Source organism: Cervus elaphus, chromosome 12, assembly GCF_910594005.1.
Source record: "Cervus elaphus chromosome 12, mCerEla1.1, whole genome shotgun sequence".
Classification (NCBI taxonomy): domain Eukaryota; kingdom Metazoa; phylum Chordata; class Mammalia; order Artiodactyla; family Cervidae; genus Cervus; species Cervus elaphus.
This window is the reverse complement of record NC_057826.1, coordinates 24,585,394-24,608,605: the sequence shown is the minus strand read 5'-3', so window position 1 is coordinate 24,608,605 and position 23,212 is coordinate 24,585,394. Positions and strand designations below refer to the sequence as shown.

Here is a 23,212-nt window from a genome sequence, read left to right as displayed (position 1 = left end):
AATCTATATGATTCACGGGCTCTTGATGCAGAGCACATGAGATCATAGGCCTAATTGTTGTTATACTGAAAAAATGCTAATTTAAAAAATAACAAAGTTTAAAAGTACTTTATGGACTAAAGCATTTTCCTATATGAGATCTCAGCTATATGTGTATGTGTCTGTCTCTTTGGATGTCTTTGATTCAGTAAATATTTATGGAATACTTCCTCAGTTCAGGTATTATGAGAGCAATATTACATACAGCAATAGCTAACATTTAGTGAGCCTTACTACGTAACAGTGCTTATGAACTTTGAATCTGTTATTTTGTTTAATATCCACAATAAACCTTTATGATAGGTGCCATCATTATTCACATTTTATATAGATTAATCATTTGCCACAGATAATAAGAAATCCCCAGTCTGACCTCAGAACCTGAAAATTTTACCAATCTCAGTGTAAATAATTAAGACAGAGTCCCTGTTCTCAAGAAGCTTTCAGTCTAGGTAACAGATAAACACAAACATTTGCAAAATTTGTTTCATGAGGCAACATGTGGTTAGTAATTTATAATGATACAAACAAGAAACCAGGATACAAACTTTCCCAAGACTGGGAGGTACAGTCAGTCCAGCCAAAATAATGAAAAAAAAAAAAAAAAGACATTTGAACTGGTCTTGGAAAAGCTGTAAAACAACCAGAAATCTTAGATATAGAATTCTGCACACTTGAAGTGCTTGGAATGATGTGTTTTCTTTTTTCTTTTAATGCTATGTGCCTATTATATCTTACTTATAGCAGTGCCAAAGTATCAGAACTCTTGGGCATCGTATCCCCTTCTGCCCGTGATTTGCTGAGTTATGTGGAAGAGAGCATTAAACCATCTGCTTCTCAGTTTGGTAGAATGTGACTGAAAAATCAGTTGGATAGCTAATTATGTTGTGTTTCTCAAGGGACTCCAAAACAAATTTGATAGAAGATGCTTAGATGCAGGTATTTTTTTCAGCTATAAAGGTATGAAAATGTTTGTGCTTTAGTTAAATAAAATTGTACATTTTACATTCATTCACTACTGTCATTGAATAGGTAAAACTGAAAATCAATGTTTACATTCAGTTCAGAGTAATTGCAATTTTTGTGATAGGTTTTGTATTTATAGGAATTCAACATAATTTTATAACTCATTAGCAATGGTTTGTGGCAAACAATAAATAAATGTAACCATGCTTTTGAAGAATATCAGCAAAAGTAATTAAGTTAATATAGAATTGCTTGTTAGGAAATGTTTTTGATTAAATTGAGGATATGACAAAGGATTGACATTGTTATTATTACTCAACCCTGTGTTATAAATAGTGCCAAGAATATAAACAATGTCACCCTGAAAGATTTGTACTTTTTAAATTAAACACACATTAAAAGTATTAAACTACATCAAGAGGTGCATTTTCTGCTAATGTAAATTTAGAATATGATGTTAAATTATTAATCAAATGGTTGGATATGGGGGAATTTTTTCAAAGAGGAAAAGGATAAATTGCTCCATGTCAGTTGAACAGTATTCCAGACACCAAAAGTAAAGGCAAGGGAGGCATAAAGATTCCCTAATTTTGTAGTATGTGCAGATAGGTATCCATTATATGAATAATAAATGTTATGTCTATATTTGTGACATTTTTAAAATCTGATAATAGCTTTGAGCTCCTTCTTTTTCTGGGTCATTAATGTTAATATGTTAGTATTGAACTAATTAATGTATATATGGACAAATCACTGTTCCCTGGTCTGCTGTGGATAATTTATTTTATTTATTTAGTTTTTTTTGCTGTGGATAATTTAAGTGTTTCTCTTTTGATTAAATGAAATCTGTTCTTTGAACTTTTTTTTTTTTAGCCTGAAAAGAAGCATACGTTAGTGATCAATAGCAATTGTGGGTTCTATGTTCTATGTTGATATGTTTAGAATTGGTTTTATATAAAACTGTATATTCACTGGCATTTTCAGTTGTTTAACAAAAAGACTAATACATGTTTTAATATAACAACTGTAATATGTCCTTAACTATTTAAACATATTTCTCTCTGTTTTAGTAGCAGAATTATCTATGTATTTGAATAAAATCAGGAGTGGCCAAAGATGCATAAGAAAACTCTTACATAAATTGATGCTTTTGCCATACCATTTTTTATAGACTGCCTTGCAGTTCTGTCTCACTGAAATGAATTGCCTGGGTCTTTAGAGTATGCTGAGCAGGTTAAAGGAAAAGGAGGGAAAAGAATCATTTGGGAAAGTTTGAATGAAATCTTTGCATTGTGGCTAAGAAACAGCCTGAACCCTCTATCTTGTTATGTCATTCTTTAAAATAACAGGGAAATAAATGATTCCACGAGCTGTATTTTGAGAAAATTATCTGTTGTCAAGAGCAAACTAACATGTTAAAGTTATTGCTTTTTTAGTATAAAACATAATATGTTGTTATTCAATTCCATGTTTAATTACTTTAATTTGTAACAGAGACCACAGGTAAGAGCTACTTACCAAAAAAGACTTTAATTTGTGGAATTTTTGAAAGGCCATTTCTTGTTCTCCTGTCCTTTCTCTTTTCTGTGGTTTTATTAGTGACTGCCAGAAATAAGGAGAAGGTGAAAAGCTCAGGCTCTTTTTTTTCTCCCTTACTTGTTATTTTATAGTCTCTTTTGTTATTGGAATGAGAGACAACACATATTTTCAATCTCCTAAATTAATTAGAAGAGATATGAATATAGATAATATTAAATGGTAGATATGCAAAAAGTCATCTTTCCTTCACTTTGCATAGTTTTATGCCATGCTATGGTAACCTAACCCCAGGGCACAGAAATGATGGGCAGAGGCCATAGTCCACCAAGTGGATAAGACATACCTCAAGAAATAGAGAGCTTTTGTATTATTGTTGCATGATAGTGAACAGCTGTAATCTCAGTGAGCTTGGCCTTTTTGGCAGCTGGCTTTATTTAGCATTTTAAAAAATTGCACGCTCTTTGCCTCTGGTGCCTGGCATTCTTCAATTAAAATTTTAAATGTATTCTTATCATCCCCTAACACAAAGCCTATTTATGCAGCCCCAACTAGCCTGAGACACCTGTTCTGAGTCCATTTTTTTTTTAAGTTCAATATGAAATAAATCTGTAGCTAAGTCATGTTGGAATTAAAGAAATCATACATTATTTTAATGGAATCTGATCAAGCTACTTAGATGGGCTCAAGTGAATGGCTGAGGTCTATTAATGGGTATGATATTATTACGTGAAAGCCATTTCAATAAAGGATTAGTGTTGTTAATTTTAAGAGTTGTTTTGTTTTATTAACAAGAGTCTGGAGACAATAAATAAAGGGGCTTGATTATCTCTTTGATTTATTTTAAGCCTTAAAATTCTATCTGTTAGCAAAAAGGAACTATTATATGTAAGGGCAAGTTTTTTTGTGTCTGTTTGCCATAGAAGAAAGAGAAAGCTGTTTTTCCACTTATATCAAATTACAGCCTTCATATCAATAATGACCAAAAAATTCTTAAAGTCGTGAACTTGAAAGTATCTACACTGACGTAGAAATTAAATACCTCCTGATAGAACAAGTTTCTCCCCCGTGGAGAGGTTTCAGGTAACCTGTGACTCATACTTTATTGAATTTAAGCTGCTTCTCCACGTAGCCTTCAAGTTCAACTGAAAAAGCCTTTGATTTAATAGAACACTCTCTTTGTGCTTGTAATTTGTGATAAGTTTAGCCTTCATTAGTTAGTTAGAGGTTTCATTGAATCCTTCCCAGGCCTAACTCCCTCTTCATTCAAAGGAAACATCTTATCTTTTCTCACCATTAATAATCTTTAAAAGTTTCTATGATACCTCTTTTTAAAATTTTAACACATTTTCTTCATTTGTTCTCTCTAGAAAACAACACCAAGGGGAAGTAGCATGATTTTTAATTAATATAAAACAACAAAAAAGAAGGATTAGAGATTGTGTTAACTGGATAAAGTACCAGCAATTAGAATTTTCTGGATATAATTTCATATGGATAATATTGTTGTTCTCTTAATGCTAAATTTATTCATTCTACTTGACATAATTATTTTAAAATAATTTTTAAAATATAGTATGTGTATTCTTTTAGTCTGTTTTGAATGCCTGTATTTTTTAATTTATAGACTTCATTTCTTAGAGCAGTTTTAGGTTTATAAAAATATTTATTAGAAAGTACAATGTTTGCCCTTTTTCCTCCTCTTATCTCCCTCCATGGTCCAGTTCCCCTATTATTGACATTTGTTCTGATGCAGTGTGTTCATTACAATTGATGAACCAATGTTGGTACATATTATTAACTACAGTCCATAACTTACACTGGGGTTCAGTCTTCGTGTAGTATATAGTTCTGTGAGTTTTGCTAAATGCGTAATGTGTTGCATCAACCATTACATAATCATACAGAATAGTTTCACTGCCCTAAAAATTCCATGTCCCACCTATTCACTCCTGTCCTTACGTACCATCTCTGCCAACCACTGATTTTTCTGTCTTTATGATTTTGTTTCCTAGAATGCCAAATAGTTGGAATCATATGTTATGAAGTCTTTTCTGATTGCTTTTTAAAAAATAAACAGTTCCTCCGTGTCTTTTTTGTGGCTTGACAGCTCATTTATTTTTCTTGCTGGTAACACTGAATTGTGTGGAAGTACCACAGTTTGCTTATCCATTCACCTATTGAGGGACGTCTTTGCTGCTTTCAGTTTTGGCAGTGAATAAAGCTGGTATAAAACACTCATGTGCAGGTTTTTGGGTTGGTGTAAATTTTTAACTAATTTGGGTAAAGACCTAAGAGAGGGATTGCTGAGTTGTATGGTAAGCCTATGTTTAGCTCTGTAAGGAACTGCCAAATTGTTTTCCAAAGTGGCTGTGTTAGTCTCCTTAGGCTGCGGTCACAAAATACCACAGACTGGGTGGCTTAAACAAAACATTATTTTTTGCAATTCTGGAGGCTGGGAAGTCCAGAATGAAAATGCCAGCAAATTGGGTTCTTCTTAAGGGTCCTCTTCCTGTCCTGTGGGCAGTTGCCTTCTTGCTGTGTCCTTATGTGATAGAGTGAGAAATCTCTGTTGTCTCTTGTTCTTCTTCTTAAGGGCACTAATCCCATCACTGGGGCCCTGAATCATTACCTCATTTAAACATAATTACCTCCCAAAGACCTTACTTCCTAATATCATCACACTGGGAGTTAGAGCTTCAGTGCATCAATTTCAAGGGGACACAGCACTGAGTCCATAACAGTAGCTGTAACCATCTTACATTCCCAGGAACAATGAATGAGAGTTTCCGTTGCTCCACATTGTCCCCAGTATTTGTCACTGTTTTAGATTTTAGCCATTCTAATAGGCATTTAATGGTATCCCGTTTTGATTTGCAATGTCTGATGACCTCTAATGTCGAACATCAGTTCATATGCTAATTCACCATCTATATATCTTCTTTGTTGAGATGTCTGTTCAGTTCTTTATCCATTTTATAATAGGATTGTTTTCTTATTGTCAAATTTTAAGAGCTCTTTTAAATTTTTGGATATAAGTCCTTTATCAGATATTTTCTTCCATTTGTGGGTTTCATTTTCCTTTTTTAACAGTGTCTTTCAAAGAGTAAAAATTTTTTATTTTAATGAAGCCCAGCTTTTCAATTTTTTCTTTTATGGATTGTGCTCTTGGTGTTACATCTGAAAACTCGTTGGCAAACTAGAGACCACTTAGATTTTTTCCCTTGTTTATCTTCTCAAACTGGTTTGCATTTTACATTAGGTCTATGATCTATGTTGAGTTATTTTTTGTGAAAGATACAAGGTCAGTGTCTAGATTTTTTTTTCGTGTGGGTGTGCAGTTGTTCCAGCACCATTTGTTGAAAAGACTCTCCTTTCTCTGTTGGATTACCTCTGCTCTTTGTCAAAGATCAGTTGACTTTATTTGTGTGGGTCTGTTTCTGGGCTCTTTGTTGTGTTCCATGCATCTGTTTGTGTATTCTTTCACTGCTACCACGGTCTTGATTACTGTCACTTTTTAGTGTATCAGTCCTCTTTGTCCTTTTTCTTCAACAGTGACGGCTATTTTGAGTCTTTTGCCTCTCCATATAAACTTTAGTATCGTTTTGTTGCTATTCAGAAAGTAGTATGCTGGGGTTTTTATTGGGATTGTGCTAAATCTACAGATTGAGTTGGAAGAATTGACATCATAACAATATTTCATCTTCCTATCTATGATTTTCATTTATTTACATATTCTTTGGTTCCCTTATTCAGAGTTTTATAGTTTTCTTCCTATGGATCTCATACATATTTTGTTTGACTTAAATTCTTTTCCTTCCTCCCTTCCATCTTCCCTTTCTTCTTCCTCCTCCAACACTCTTTCACTCCCTTCCTCTATCTATTTGTAAATGGTAATATATTTTGAATTCCAAATTCCAGTTGCTTGTTGGTGGTATATAGGAAAGCTATTGACTTTCATACATTAACCTTGCATCCTGCAGCCTTGACTTAATCACTTATTTGGTACAGCTGTTCTTTTGGTGATTCCTTGGAATTTTTTGCATAATGGTCATATGATCTGTGAAAAAAGATCCTTCTGTATCTTCCTTCCCTATCTGTTAATCTTTTATTTCCTTTTCTTGTGTTATTGCATTAGCTAAAACTTGCAGTACAGTGTTGCATAGAAGTGGTGAGAGGGGACATCTTGCCTTGTCCCTCTCTTAAGGAAAAGACATCAAGTTTCTCACCATTATATATGAACATAGCTGTAGGTTGTTTTTAGGTATTCTTTACCAAGTTGAGAAAATTCCCCATACTAAGAGTTTTATCATGAATGGATTTTGGATTTTGTGGAATATTTTTTCTATATCTGTTGATATTATATATGATTTTTATATTTTAATATGTTGATGTGATGGATTACAGCAGTTGATTTTCAAATGTTGAACCAGCCTTGAATAATTGAAGTATATCCCATTAAGTTATGTTGTATAATACTTTTTATATATTGTTAGATTTGATTTGCTAATGTTTTCTTGAGAATTTTGCATCTATGTTAATGAGAAATATTGGTCTCTTTCTTTTTTTATAATGTGTTTGTGCAGTTTTGGTGTTAGTATAATGATGGCCTCATAAAATGAGTTAGGAAATGTTCATTCTGTGTCTGTTTTTTGGAGCAAATTGTAGAGAACTGATATCATTTGTTCCTTAAATATTTAGTATTATTCACCAGTGAAACTATCTGGGTTTGGTGCTTTCTGTCTTGGAAAGTTATCAACTATTTATTCAACTTCTTTGATCAATATAGGCTTAGTCTCCTTATATGAATTTTGGTAAATGTGTCTTTCAAAGAATCACTCCATTTTATCTAAGTTACTAAATTTGTGGATATAGAGTTGTTCATAATATTCCTTTATTATCCTTTGACTGTCCATGGGTTCAGTAGTAAATGGTTCCTCTTTCATTACTGACATTATTTGTGTCTTCTCTTCTTTTTTTTTTACCCTGACTAGAGGTTTATCCATTTCTTTGCCCTTTTCAAAGAATGAGCTTTTAATTTTGTTGATTTTTCTCTATTTTCTCCTGCTTTCAATTTCTTTGATATTTTTTCTTCTTACTTTGGACTTAATTTATCCTTTTTTTTTTCCAGTTTCCTAAGTTGGATGATTGATTTTGGCTCTTCTTTTTTATTTGTAATGCATCTAATGCTATACATTTTTCTCTAAGTACTGTTCTTGCTGCATCCCACAAATTTTGATGCCTTTTTGCATTTAGTTCAAAAAGTTTTTTAATTTCCAGAGATTTCTTCTTTGATTTTTGTATTATTTATGTGTGATGTTTAATCTCCAAATATCTCAGGATTTTCTAGCTATGTTTCTGTTAATGATCTCTCTTCTAATTTCATTGTTGTCTGAGAGCATACTTCCTATAATTTCTATTCTTTTAAATTTGTTAAGGTGTGTTTTATGGCCTAGAGTATGCTCTAACTTGGTGAATCTTCCCTTTGAACTTAAGAAGACCTTGCATTCTACTGTTACTGGATAAAGTATTCCATAAATGTCAGTTAGATCCAGATGATGGATGATACTATCCTGTTCAATCATATCTTTACTGATTTTCTGCCTCCTGGTTCTGTCAGTAAGTGAATGAGTGATGTTGAAGTCTTTAACTATAATAGTGAATTTGTGAGTAATCTTTGAATTAAAATAAATAATGAATTCTTGCAGCTCTAACAGATTTTGCCTCATATAATCTTACACCTGTTTATTAGGCACATATATTTTAAGGATCATAATGTCTTTATAGAGAATGGACCCCTTGTCATTTTAGGTCGTAAAGAGCCAGATACGACTGTGTGCCTAAACAACATTACACAAGACTTCTCTGTCACTTATAATTTTCATTGCTTTGTCTGAAATTCAGAGATACTCCAGCTTTCTTTTGATTAATATTGGCACAGTGTATATTTCTGTATACCTTCACTTTTAATGTTTCTGTGTCTTCATACCTAAAGTAGGTTTCTTGTAGACAGCATGTAGTTGGGCCTTGCTTTTTGACCCACTCTGACAGTTCTTGTCTTTTAATTAGTGTATTTAGGCCGCATACATTTAAAATGATTATTGATAAAGTTGGGTTAATATAAACCATACTTGTGACTTTTCTATTTGTTGACCTTGTTTCTTTACTACTTTCCTCTATTCATCTACCTTCTCTGGTTTTAATTGATTATTATATAATAACCCCGTTTTCTCTCTTATCTTAGCATATAAATTACAACTTCTCTTTTAAGTAGTTACCCTAAAGATTATAACACACATTTATAACTAATACAAGTCTACTTTCTTTTTTTTTTTTTTCATTTATTTTTATTAGTTGGAGGCTAATTACTTTACAATATTGTAGTGGGTTCTGTCATACATTGACATGAATCAGCCACGGATCTACATGTATTCCCCATCCCAATCCCCCCTCCCACCTCTCTCTCCACCCAATCCCTCTGGGTCTTCCCAGTGCACCAGGCCCAAGCACTTGTCTCATGCATCCAACCTGGGCTGGTGATCTGTTTCACCCTAGGACATGAATCAGCCACGAATCTACATGTATTCCCCATCCCAATCCCCCCTCCCACCTCCCTCTCCACCCAATCCCTCTGGGTCTTCCCAGTGCACCAGGCCCAAGCACTTGTCTCATGCATCCAACCTGGGCTGGTGATCTGTTTCACCCTAGATAGTATACATGTTTCAGTGCTGTTCTCTCGAAACATCCCACCCTCACCTTCTCCCACAGAGTCCAAAAGTCTGTTCTGTACATCTGTGTCTCTTTTTCTGGTTTGCATATAGGGTTATCATTACCATCTTTCTAAATTCCATATATATGTGTTAGTATGCTGTAATGTTCTTTATCTTTCTGGCTTACTTCACTCTGTATAATAGGCTCCAGTTTCATCCATCTCATTAGAACTGATTCAAATGAATTCTTTTTAATGGCTGAGTAATATTCCATGGTGTATATGTACCACAGCTTCCTTATCCATTCATCTGCTGATGGGCATCTAGGTTGCTTCCATGTCCTGGCTATTATAAACAGTGCTGCGATGAACATTGGGGTGTACGTGTCTCTTTCAGATCTGGTTTCCTCAGTGTGTATGCTCAGAAGTGGGATTGCTGGACCATATGGCAGTTCTATTTCAGTTTTTTAAGAAATCTCCACACTGTTCTCCATAGCGGCTGTACTAGTTTGCATTCCCACCAACAGTGTAAGAGGGTTCCCTTTTCTCCACACCCTCTCCAGCATTTATTGCTTGTAGACTTTTGGATAGCAGCCATCCTGACTGGCGTGTAATGGTACCTCATTGTGGTTTTGATTTGCATTTCTCTGATGATGAGTGATGTTGAGCATCTTTTCATGTGTTTGTTAGCCATCTGTATGTCTTCTTTGGAGAAATGTCTGTTTAGTTCTTTGGCCCATTTTTTGATTGGGTCATTTATTTTTCTGGAATTGAGCTACTTTCAAGTCTACTTTCTACAAGTCTACTTTCAAATAACAGTATACCACCACTTCATGGGCACTTCAAATACCTTATAAAAGAGTAGTCCCAAATCTTCCCTCCCATTCCTTAAAGCACTGTTATCATTTATTTCACTTATCCACAAGCTTGTTGTTGCGCAGTCACCCAGTCATGTCTGAGTCTTTGCGATCCCATGGATGGCAGCATGCCAGGCTTCCCTGTCCTTCACTATCTCCTGGAGTTTGCTCAAACTCATGTCCATTGAATTGGTGATGCCATCCAACCATCTTATCGTCTGTCGTCCCTTTCTCCTCCAGCCTTCAGTCTTTCCCAGCATCAGGGTCTTTTCCAATGAGTGGGCTCTTCACGTCAGGTGGCCAAAGTAGTGGAGCTTCAGCATTAGTCCCTCCAACGAATATTCAGGGTAGATTTCCTTTAGGATTAACTAGTTTAATCTCCTTGCTGTCTAAGAGACTCTCAAGAGTCTTCTCCAACCTCAGGCTTCAAAAGCATCAGTTCTTTAGCACTTAGCCTTCTTTATGATCCAATTCTCACATCTGTACATGACTACTGGAAAAACCATAACTTTGACTATATGGACCTTTGTCAGCAAAGTGATATCTCTGCTTTTCAGTAGACTTCTAGATTTATCATAGCTTTTCTTCCAAGGAGCAAGCATCTTTTAATTTTCAGTGATTTTGAAGCCCAAGGAAATAAAGTCTGTCAGTGTTTCCATTTTTTCCCCCATCTATATACCATGAAGTGATGGAACTGAATGCCATGATCTTAGTTTTTTGAAGCATAGCTTATCCATAAGTTATGATCATGTAATATTTTGTTGCTGTTATGACTTTAAACAAACTGTTATCTATTAGATTAATAAAGAATAAGAAAAGATTCTATTTTACTTTTCATTTATTCCTTCTTTAACACTCTTTGCTATATATGTATGTATGTATATATGAGTTTTTGAAATATGACATATTTTCTTCTCTCTGAAGCTAGTGACAGTTTCCCTCAATTTTTGTTTGAGAAAGTCTCTTTTTGACTTTTGAAGGCAGTTTTACTGAATACAGAATTCTAAGCAGCTGATTTTTCATTCTTTAAAAGCAAAGTATTTTACTCCAGTCCCTCCTTGCTTGCATGGTTTTTGAAAAGAAGGCCTATGTAATTCTTATCCTTGTTCCTTTATTAATAAGATTTCCCCCTACCTCCTTGACTTCTTTCAAGATTTTTTATTTGATTTTGTATAGTTTGAATATAACATTCATGATACAGATTTTTTATTTATTTATCCTGCTTAGTATGTTCTCTGAACTTTCTAGATCTGTGGATTGTTGTTATCATTAATTTTGGCATTATTACTTCAAATATTTCTTCTCTTTCTTTCTCTCTTTTGTCTGGCATTCCCATTACATGTATGGTCTTCTTTTGTAATTGTCTCAGTTTTTGGATATTCTGTTTCATTCTTTTCATTTTTTTTCTCTTTCCAGTCAATTTTGTAAGTTTATATTGTCATTATCTTCAAGCTCATTGATTCTTTCATTCAGTCATGTCCAGTTTACCGATGGGCCCCTCAAACACATTCATTTCTGTTAGTGTTTTTCATCTCTAGCATTTTCTTTTGGTTCTTTCTTAGAGTCTCCATCTCTTTACTTATGTTACTTATCTCTTCTTGCAAACTGTTCACTTTTTTCATTAGAATTCTTAACACGTGAATCATAGTTATTTAAAATTCCTAGTCTGATGATCTAGAATGTCTGCCGTACACAAACCTGGATCCCATGGCTGCTGTGTTCCTTCAGTCTGATTTTTTTTTTTTTTTTTTGCCCTTTAGCATATCTTACAATTTTGTGTTGAAAACTGAACATAATGAATTATGTAAATGCAGAACTGAAATTGATAGTCCTTTAGTGTGAGGTTTTATGTTAATCTGGCTAGGATTTAGGCTGTGTTTACTCTTAAATTGTGGTAGCTTTGGTATCCAATGTTAAATTTTCCTCTAGTAGCCTTGTTTTTTTGCCTCCCTTGTTTTTAGGTTTTCTTCGACGCTCCTTAAATAGGCAGTTCTTTAAGCTGTTGTTGTTGGTTCAGTTTCTTAAGTTGTGTCCAAGTCCTTGTGACCCCTCTTTGCAGTCCCCATGCTTTGGGCTGCAGCACACCAGGTTTCCCTGCCCTGCACTATCTCCCGGACTTTGTCCAAATTCATGTCCATCGAGTCACTGATGCCATCCAGCTATCTCATCCTCTGTCACCCTGTCTCCTCCTGTAATCTGGGTCTAGTATTCCCATCTCTTTAAGAATTTTTCACAGTTTGTTGTGATCCACACAGTCAAAGGCTTTTGCATAGTCAGTGAAGCAGAAGTAGATTTTTTCTGGATTGTAGAAGTAGATGTTTTCCTCTTTACTGATCTTCGGTTTAGGTTAGGAGAGCAACTTGTGAATAGACATTTATAGTCATATTTTTACTATGATTATGATAAGAAAAACAAATCTACATGAACACTGTTGAGATGATAATGTGATTCATGCCTATAATACATTTTTTCTATGAGAAAAAAATAAATTTTTGAAACAGGAAAAAATAATAAATTCCTAAAAGTCAAAGATTTACTATACATCAGTTATTATTTCCCCACACTTCATCTGAAAACATCTGTTTGGGCAATATAGGCCTTTACTGTCTTACGGATATCATGTAACCAGCCCCCCACCCCCACCCCGCATACACCCCTACACACGCATGCACACAGGTATATTCACAGATGTAGAGGCCAGAATGAATATCTCACTCCGAGAAACTAACCCTTTAGGCTGGGCTGTGCCAACAAGTCACCTGTTGGCAGGTAATCTCATCTTGCACTTGAGCACACCAGCTCTGGAGTCTGATGGGTCTGTCTTCTAACTCCTTCACTGACCATCTGTAAGGGTACTTGCCCTGTAGGGTAATTTTTGTAATTAAGAGAAATAATATTCATAGGCATTTAGCACAGTATTCAGCATATGATCTCAGTAAACGTTAGTATCCTTACAAGAGACTCTGCTTATCTGAGGGTGAGACTGAGTTATAAAATCCTATAGACTCAAGCTGATGGCTACAAGATGGGGCATTGAGCAAGAGAGAGAAGTTGCTTAGCAAAGAGTGTAGCCGACCTGCACAGACCATGGTAAAAAAAAAGTTGCAGGTTTCTCATTTTCTGTAAAACACAGTTGTACTTCTTGGTTTTTGGTTTTTTTTTTTTTGGCAATTCCCTTGTATTCTTTTCACTTGAGCTAGTTTGACCAGGTTTCTAGTCCTGCTACCAGTGACCTCTCAGTGAATCCTTTTTCTGGTTTTTTGATAGTGATGAAAACAAATTATCATGTACAAGTTTTGTCCTACAAAACTTAACTATGAGGTACCAGTGTCAGAATTCCAATATCCTCTATTTTATGAATTTTATAATCTTTTCTAACCAAGTAAGCAGTATCAGCAGGCATAAGTAATATTATATTCCTCCTCCTTTTATCTTCTTCTGTTTCAATGGTTTATCTACACCTTATCTCCAACTGAAAGGAAAAGAAATAACAGTTTGTTAGTATACAAAGAAAAAGCATCCTTTAGAACCAAAATGTAATGTAGTCTTATTATCTTGTATATATTGTTTCCTGTGCACTGAAGCCTAAAAAGGGCATTTGGGGTCATATTATTGATTCATCCAATTCAGAACTCTGATTTAGCAGCAGTTCTCACTGACATTTCATAAGAGATATAGTTGCCATCCATGATATCAAGGTCTGAACATTTATTTTTTTCCCCAAACATACTATTTCTGGCTTTTATCTTCTCTTGGGGTAATGAGTTCTGTAAGAATTTCACCTATTGTGTAAAATTAGACTTTATTTATTCTTGAAGTTATTTTTTCAAGCACCAGTGAAACACTCCTAATTCTAAGATTGGGGAGTACATCTTGAACACATTATGTAAATCTTTCATGATTTTTATAGGCTTTGAACATATCCCCTCTAAGCTCTCATTTTTTCGGGTAGAAGAGAATGATTCTCTTCTCCTCTTGTCATTTGGCAGATCTCTGTTCTCTGAAAAAACATTATTTCTCCTTATTCTTAAGATGGAGTAGTTGAACATCACAGATTTATTCACATAAAAACATAATTGTGATTTCTTCTTTCATGTATGTTCAACCTAGTGAAAATTACTTTGTATCACCTCCAGAAGTTCTTTTTGTGATATTTTTTAATTTTTCAGAAATTCCACTGATATGAATAAAGTTAATTTTTATAATAATCAAGGCTGGAAATGTTTCTGAAAATACAAGTACTTGTATTTATTTTATGATTTATTTTGGATGCCATCAGTTATTATACCATAACTCTTGAATCATATCATCAACAGTAGATACTTCAGTCAGTTATAAGGTTTTCATGAATAAGTTGAAATTTGTTTACTTCTATTTATCCCTAATATACCACTTAAGAAATTAAAAGTAGAAGCTTTTTTAAGGACAGAGGTATCTTAGATTGCAGAATATTTTTTTGTTTTAATGTTTAATTGTTGAAAGTATGTAAATAAATAAGAATGATTTATAAGTTTAATAAATCTTTTATAACAACTTTGCTTCTATATTCTGTTATGAAGTAGGCTATTTCTTCTTCATGGAAAGCTTATTTTATCATTATTAGGAAATAAGACTGTCATTGGTTGGCTAATTCATATTTTCTTTTTACATTCAAATTGTGAAGATATTATTAACTCTTAACCATGAGCTTTAAATTTACTAACAAGCACTTTATTTCATATAAATAATTTAAAGTTGAGATCAGCTGTCTTCAGTTACTGTTTGGTTTCGTGGGAGATCCCAAGTGTGAACCCAAAGTGACAGTGAATGATAACGTCTTGTTAAGCCACAGCTCACGTCTTCTGATAGTTTTATGAGTACACATGACCAGTGCTCTATGTCCTTCACTTAACATTAAATTTCTAGATCCAGTGCACGCTGCAGAGATAGATCTAGATCTTAGCCATGGGAGTTGCCTTTCCTCTTCCTTTGTCTTGCTATTTAAACTCACACCTAGAGCCTGGCCCTCTCCCCTCTCTCTCTCTCTCATTCCGTGAGAGCTATTTTGGCCTTCTCTGAAACTTTAAGGGAGTGGAATAGGGATGGAGTAAGACTTTAAACTTAGGAATCAGAATATCTAAGTTCAACTCCTGAGTGCTTGCTAAATGACCTTAAACAGGTTATTTTACTTCATCTATAAAATGGGGATAGGCAAGTACTCACCACATTAGGACTTTGTAGACTAATTAGGATAATGTTATGGAAAATCTTTAGTGTAGAACCTAACAAATGGTTGGTGTTCAGCAAGTGTCACCTCTTGATTCAAGACTCTGATGGAGAGGTCCAATGGGGAGGGGGTGGATGTGAGAGCTATTTTAGAAATGGTTTATGGCAGAGGTCATTGAGAAGGAGCAAAGCATATGGGAAGAACAGACTCTGGACCTTCATCCCTGCCAGAGTCTTTATCAGTTGAAATGAAAATAGGATTATGATAAATAGTGACCTCTGATTTAGAGATCTACCAGATTAAGACTTTGTGGCCTATTGATAGATAACTGTCTACAGGTTGAAAAATATGTTGCATATAATAGGAAACAGTAGGGATCATCTCATTGGAAAAGACCCTGATGCTGAGAAAGATTGAAGGCAGGAGGAGAAGGGGATGACAAAGGAAGAGATGGTTGGACCGCATCACCGACTCAGTGGATGTGAGTTTGAGCAAACTCCAGGTATCCTGCATTGTGGGTGGATTCTTTACCATATGAGCCGCCAGGGAAGCGGGTCACGAAAAGTCCAACACGACTGAGCGACTAAGCACACAGCATATACTGTAAGAAAGGTTTGTTGTTCCTGTTTTAGTAAGCCAAGGTATTTGTCTGTTTTATCAGTAATTTGTAGTACTTTTAACACAGCACCATACTTGATTAAGTTGTCTTCTTTCCTCACATCCTACAAAAGTCTTAACTGTTTTGTTATTATTTTCTTCTTCCAATATGATTGTATTTTCATTTTCTTCTCTCGTAAAATAACCAAAATTTCTTGTTATAATTCTTGCATCTTAGGGTTTTAGGATGGACCGTTACCCTATCACCAGGGAATCTTAATTAGGCCTTTCTGATGTAACATAATTATATGATAACTTAGTGTAAAATTACAAGTAGCTGTAAAGCCAGCATGAAACATCGCATTCCTAACTCTTCAACTCTGACCACAGAGACAGCTATAAAACTCTCCCACAGCAAAGGGAGCACAGCGTGCCAACTGACGGCTCTATCCTGCAAGATCCTGACAGCACACCTGCTCACCCTGTCACTTCTTCCAGGGATTCTCAAGGAATGAAAGGCTATTATTACCTTGAAGTCCTTCCTTCTGGCTCTTTCTTTCAAGGAGACATGACATGTGATGAAAGAATAAGAGGAATATGAGAGTGGAATCGTGATTTTTTTTTTTTTCAATCATGGGAGAAAGAGAGGTTGGGGTTTGGCTTTTTCCTAAATTTGATGAAATTAAGGTTTGTATTTGTTTCTACTGCTTTTCTCCATTCTCATCTTTCTTACCAATGATAAAAGCTGTTCTAGGATTCTCTGGGATCCTTTAGGTTAGAAGGAGGTTCTAAATTAGAAGAAAGTATTCCTGAAAGACAAAAAACTCCCCCAGACCTCTAGTCATGGAGTTATAGGACCCGTGCAATGTGAATCATCAAAAAAACTGTTGTCAGCATCCCCTTTATGAGCGTACTGTCTGTGGACTGTCTGGAACCTCTTGGCAAAGTAACATATATGTATATAAAAGTTAAATGATTCAATTTGTTTCAGAAGCATAAAGAATGACTTCAGGGATCCTGTTTAGTGCCATGAAGCAAACAAATATCTTTGGTCTTTTTTCTTTTGACACTGTCCTGCCTACCTTATCCTGAACTGCATAATTCACTAAGATATTACATACTTTCCATTAGCTGTTCTTTTAGTCCTCGATCCAGAGTTAAGTCTGTCAGAATATCATTGAGGTCAGTGAACCATGAGCCTGATTGCTTTTGCAAGGCATTTCTGTTGCTAGTAAAAACAGCAAGCACCTCATAAGAATGCTGCATAGTTGTTCACATAGTGATATGCTAATTCTTAAGAATGTTGCTAACACTGCAGTGTGTTTCATATGATTGAATTTGGAACTTTTCACTCAACTGGTTCAAGCATTCAAACTGGCAGTAATAACAGTCTTTTGAGTTGTTGCTTAAATAGAGCAGTGACGGAATTCATATGACAGGTGACAGTTGTTCATTCACGTTCAGGAAGAGATCTCTATCAGCCGCAGTGGTTGAAAAACAAAAGGAAAGGGCCCAGATGTTCACTTTTTAATAGTATATCTTTCCTTCATATTTTAAATGAGAACAGAGCTCATCCATTAAATGAGAATATAAATATTAATGTTGTCATGTTAAAATCCCAAAGAACAGAGCTCGCACATTTATGTGATTTTTTTTTTAAACAGCCACCTATAAATTAAAGAAAATCAAAGAAACCACCCCCATCTCCCCCGTGCCTCTAGAGGTATCAACACAGGTGGTTAACTTTTGGTCTTTTTACTCATGCCTTCTCTAGTCTCAGAGAGTTGAGTAAGAATTTAATCAGTCATATTTGGCCACGCTGTGGCAAAGAAAATGTAAATCCCCAAAGTCCAGATAGTCTTTGTGGATATAATTTAAGCATATAAATTCCTTGCTCTGATGTGAGCAGGAAGTATTACCAGTTTAGACAACTTACTGCTATTCTGAGCTTTCAGTATAGCACAGAATTTTGGTCAAGGTAGTGATGATAGAATATCAGAACTTTCACATAGATCAGAATTGCTGTTCACTCTGTGTTCAATTGTTATTGCCTGTGGTAAACAGTATGAACAAGATTTACTTTGGGTATATATCTTATATGTCCTTATCTGCTGTATTTGGGAGCATATCTTTGGCTCACTGAAATGGGGCACTTTGATATATTTTTCAGAGAATATGATATTTTGGCAAATAATCTCTTCCTGGACCTAGCAATAGCCAGGTTCTTGAGAATTGTTCAGCAGAATTGGTCCCAGGATAAGAGCTAACATTTTTTGAGAATTACTGTGAATCAGGCAATGTATTCAGCTTTCTCCATGCAATATCTCATCCACAGAATAACTTGATGAGTAAGATACTCTGTTTTACATATGAGGAAATTGCTATTATCAATGCCATTTTCTAGATGAAGAAAAAGGGGTGAAGTTAAATATAACCTATCCAAGATCACACAACAGTTAGGTGATAGAGAATTTGAACTCCAATTTTTATGACTCCAGAGCCTATACCCTTAAACACTGTGTACACAGTCATGGTACTATATGAATAAGCATTTGTTTTGCTATATTTTGTTTGATGTTGCTCCCTGCTCTAGCCTCCATTGGAGCCATGAGTCCCAGCAGTTGACACAGTCTTTGGAATGGCTGTTGAATGGGATGGCACCTAGCTGCTAGACCCATTCAAGACCACACTTAGGAGGAGAATTAAAACTTTATTCTACCTCTCTGTACTTATTTGGAGGAAGCCAGAACCTATGTGGGTTTTGAGGGCAATCTCTTTAAGAAGCTTGAGTCCAAAAAGTAGACAGGTTTTCTGGTTCAGAATCACCAAAAAGTTACTAATAACTTTTCTCCCCAAGTGATTTAAGTTCTAGATAGTGATGTCTTTTTGAAGATTTTTCTCAACTGACAACCCTATTCCAGATCTCTTTGCTTTGAAGAGTCTGAGCTCTATGAATTCTGCTTTTAGGACAGTCCCCTTCCTGAGTTCTGCTTCTCTCACAAGACAGTAAATTACAAAAGAAGTCTTATAGACTGGGGCCCAAAATCTTTCCATCCTTGAAACATTTTTCATTACAGCAAAGCCCATTAATTTATCAGTTCAGTTCAGTTCAGTCACTCAGTCGTATCCAACTCTGCGACCCCATGGACTGCAGCACTCCAGGCTTCCCTGTCCATCACCAGCTCCCAGAGCTTACTCAAACTCATGTCCATCTAGTCAGAGATGCCATCCAACCATCTCATCCTCTGTCATCCCCTTCTCCTCTGGCCTTCAATCATTCCCAGCATCAAGGTCTTTTCCAATGAGTCAGTTCTTCGCATCAGGTGGCCAAAGTATTGGAGTTTCAGCTTCAGCATCAGTCCTTCCAATGAATTTTCAGGACTGATTTCCTTTAGGATTGACTGGTTTGATCTCCTTGCAGTACTCTCAAGAGTCTTCTCCAACACCACAGTTCAAAAGCATCAATTCTTCGGTGCTCAGCTTTCTTTATAGTCCAACTCTCACATCCATACATGACTACTGGAAAAACTATAGCTTTGACTAGACAGACCTTTGTTGGCAAAGTAATGTCTCTACTTTTTAATATGCTATCTAGCTACTACTGAAGCGACTTAGCAGCAGCAGCAGCAGCAGCTATGGTGGATATTAAGCTTCTAAAGCCCTTTCTTTTGAAGACTAATAATTCTAATTGACCATCTGCAGGGCTAATGTCTCCGACTTATGTTACATAAAATAGTAGCAGAGTAATGCTTTTAAACGGAGCTGTTATGCATTGACTAGCAGAGTGGAGGGCTCTTCTAGAGGTACATGCTTGTAGCTGTGAAGATCATCCCTTACAAACAGCTACCTATGCTCCTGCCAGAGAACAGGCTTGTTGTATACTAACAAGCTTTTTGAATCTTAATCTGCCCTTGGCAAAGAGAATGACCTGGTAAAATAGGGTTATCAACCAGAGAGGTCATCTGAAATATGAGATAATTAATAATGACCATATCAATTCAGGTCAAACTGGGCAGTAAGTTGTGTAATACCCAGGCTAGTTTGCACTGGTTCTTTACAGATGAATAGTGCTAACTTTTAACATATAATTTGTGTATATAAAATATTCTCTTGCTAGAAGACTGATGCAGCACTTTTTTTTTTTTTTAACCAACGCTGAAGTCTTAATCTGGGCTTCCGTCACGGCTCACTGGTAAAGAATCTGCCTGCAGTGCAGGAGATGAGGCTTCAGTCTCTGGGTCAGGAAGATCCTTTGGAAAGGGAAATGGCAACCCACTCCGGTATTCTTGCCTGGGAAACCCCATGGACAAAGGAGCCTGATGGGCTATAGTCCGTGGGGTCGCAGAGTCAGACACAATTTAGCAGCTAAACAACAGTCTTAATAGAATGGCAGAGCACTCTTCTTTGGTAAACAGGGATGTACTTAAATGCTTTTTTTAAAAAATGCATGTTCCAGAAAGCAGAATGTAGTATAGTAGAGTAAGCACTAGAATCTGATTATTAGCTATATTACCTTTGAGAAATTCTCTTAACCACTCTTAGTCTGTTTCCTCTGGAAAATGAGGGGGTTTAAATAAATGTGTGTTTCCCAAAATTCTGAAACCTACCACAGATTACTAGAGGTGACTTTAGGTGGCATATGAAAGAATGTCAGGCAGTTTTCTGGGGAAAAAAAAAATTAAACCTTGAGTCACATAGCTGAAGTTATTCCTTATTCAGTCTTTTAATAGAATCTGGGGACTTCCCTGGTGATCCAGTGGTTAAGAATCTGCCTTGCAATGCAGAGTTATGCAGGTCGATCCCTGGTCAGGGAACTAGGATCCCTTATGCTGCAGAGTAGCTAACCCCATGCACAACAACTGCTGAGCCCACACCCCAGAGCCTGCGTGCCACAGCAAGAGAGCTCACATGCCGACTACTGAAGCCTGCACCCTCTGGAGCCCACCTGCCACAACTAGAGAGTCCAGGCACTGCAACAAAAGATCTTGCATGATCCAGCAAAGATCCGGTGTGCCGCATGCAGCCAAATAAATTTTAAAAAAAACAGAAATCTGGCTTGAACTTGGAGCCCTTTATAAGCAAGAGAATTTGTATAGAATTTCATAACATAGTTTTGTTTGTAGCAAAGTTATAGTTTCAGTTATCATCTATAAAATAAATCAATTTAAGTTTTAAAAAGTGAATTTTTAAACATTAAATAGTACAGATGGTACATATGGATATGGCAGAAATTATAAAGGTGGTACATAAATGACTAAAGTTGAGAAAACTGTGAATAAGATTATCTCTAGGATCTGTTCCAGGTTTAAATTCTTTTGAATATGTATTCCAGTAGAATAAAAATGTTTTATGGCAAACCAAGTAAAAGAAAAGAACTTCCAACTTAGCATGTACTATGTAATTTTCTTTCATTTTAAAATATGTCATTATTGAGGAGGCTAACATTTTATTCTATGACAGTTTTTTTCATTTATAAATATGAATACCCCTTTCTTAATATTTTACTGGATAGCTGAGTATTGATATGTTTTGGATAGCATGTTTGTTGGTGATGATGGTGTTGTGTTGTTCCTTTGTTTATTTGTTTCACCAAAAGCAGTCTGGTTCTGAGTGAGGTTTTTGAACTGGAAATCTTCAAAGTCAGTAACCATGTCATCACTCTATAGGCTCTACTCTGACTAGTACAGTGTTTGCAATAGTGTAGTATGCAGCAGCAGCAGTATTCAGTAAATATTTGAACAAGTGAATGAATAAATAAGTCAATACAAATAAACTGAGTTCTGTGTCTTGAAGGTACAAGCATAGTTTTCATTTCTGAAATGAAATAGTCAATAGAGCTAGCTATATGGAAATTAAGGCCTTGGGACAATGATTTATAGAAGGTAATACTTTCTCTTGAGTGAAGTTTGGAGCTAGTTACTTGGGAAATTTAGCATAACCTTTTCAGGAAGAAATTACAAAAAGAAAGTAGCTGTACTAATTTTGCTTTTGTTTATGGTCATATAGGAGAAGCTAGGATTTTCCTTTCTTTTTTCTCTTTGTTTATTATATTTCTACCTTACTTTTTTTCTTTCTCATACATATACTACTTATCTCCACATTGGGGAAAGCACCCTAATTTTCCTTGCCTTAGGGAGATATTAGAGCTTAATTTAAAATACAGCTCACTGTTTCCCTAAACACTCTTAAATTACAGTTTCTCATCTGATAAAGGTGCCCAGCTCTTTCTTAACTGGCGTATGAGGTGAACTGCAATACTGGTGGTAAATTTGTTTATTCTAATTTATTCACTCAACATATATTATATGTCAAGGGTCTTGTTCTAAGACTCCTGAAATGAGTTTTACATATCAGTGAGAATATTAACCAGATGCTTCTAATCCTTAGTTTTACAACTGACTTTCTAATAACCATGCAGTTGATTTGAGTGACATACCCAGATCATGTAATTTATTTTAAAACACTTTTTCCATGTATTGAAAAGCAAAATTTAAGGACTGTGTTTCATTTTGGTGAATGTATTTCAAACATATTCTAGGTCTGCTCACTACAAGTACATTCTTTCTTTAATGGCCCAATGATTAACTGTGGTTCTAATTTATTATGCACAATGACAGCATCTTAACTGGAGTTATTTTGTATGTTTAGGTTAATATGTTTTGTTACTGAAAATTTAAGTCAGTATATTTTATATTTGTGAAATCTTTCTGCCTAGTATGTTCGTGTTTTCTAGTTATTATCAATACTATGTGGTCTTTAAAATGTGACATAAACTCTGAGGATACTGGTTATAACATCTTGGTTTGTTCTCAATGCATTATAAAGTTGATAGAACAGCAGTAACATTAATGGTACATAGAAGTTGAATTTCAAAAGTAATCATAATTTACAGCAATTATCTATCTCTTTTCTAACTTGAAATTAAAATTATTCAGGTATACAATCAACACAGATTCTATTACGGTCACCATTGAAAATATAATAGGTAGACTTTTGGCTAGGCAAAAGAAAGATTTTAGAACTATCTTATTTTGTTTCTTTAAGAGATGCTTGTCTTAAAATTGTAATCTTTAGATATCTCTAGAGTCATTGTGCTCTGTCATGAAAGTATGCAAGAGCCATTTGCTATCATGACATGCTGGAAGTTTTGCGAACTCTTTTTCTAATTCAGAACAAACAATTATAGATTCCACATGTCAGCTCTATCATTTGATATTTGTCCTTCTCCATACAGCAGAAAGTAGCACAACATTGTAAGTCAGCTCTACTGCAGTACAAATTTTAAAAAGAAAAACAGTTATA

The 23,212-nt window shown here is 35.3% G+C and overlaps 1 protein-coding gene across 7 annotated transcripts in view; it reads left to right on the top strand.

Moving 5' to 3' along the window:
* The window catches only part of FUT8 (fucosyltransferase 8), a 314,874-nt gene that overhangs the window by 265,294 nt on the left and 26,368 nt on the right, over window positions 1-23,212 (top strand). The gene's annotated exons all lie outside the window — the stretch shown is intronic.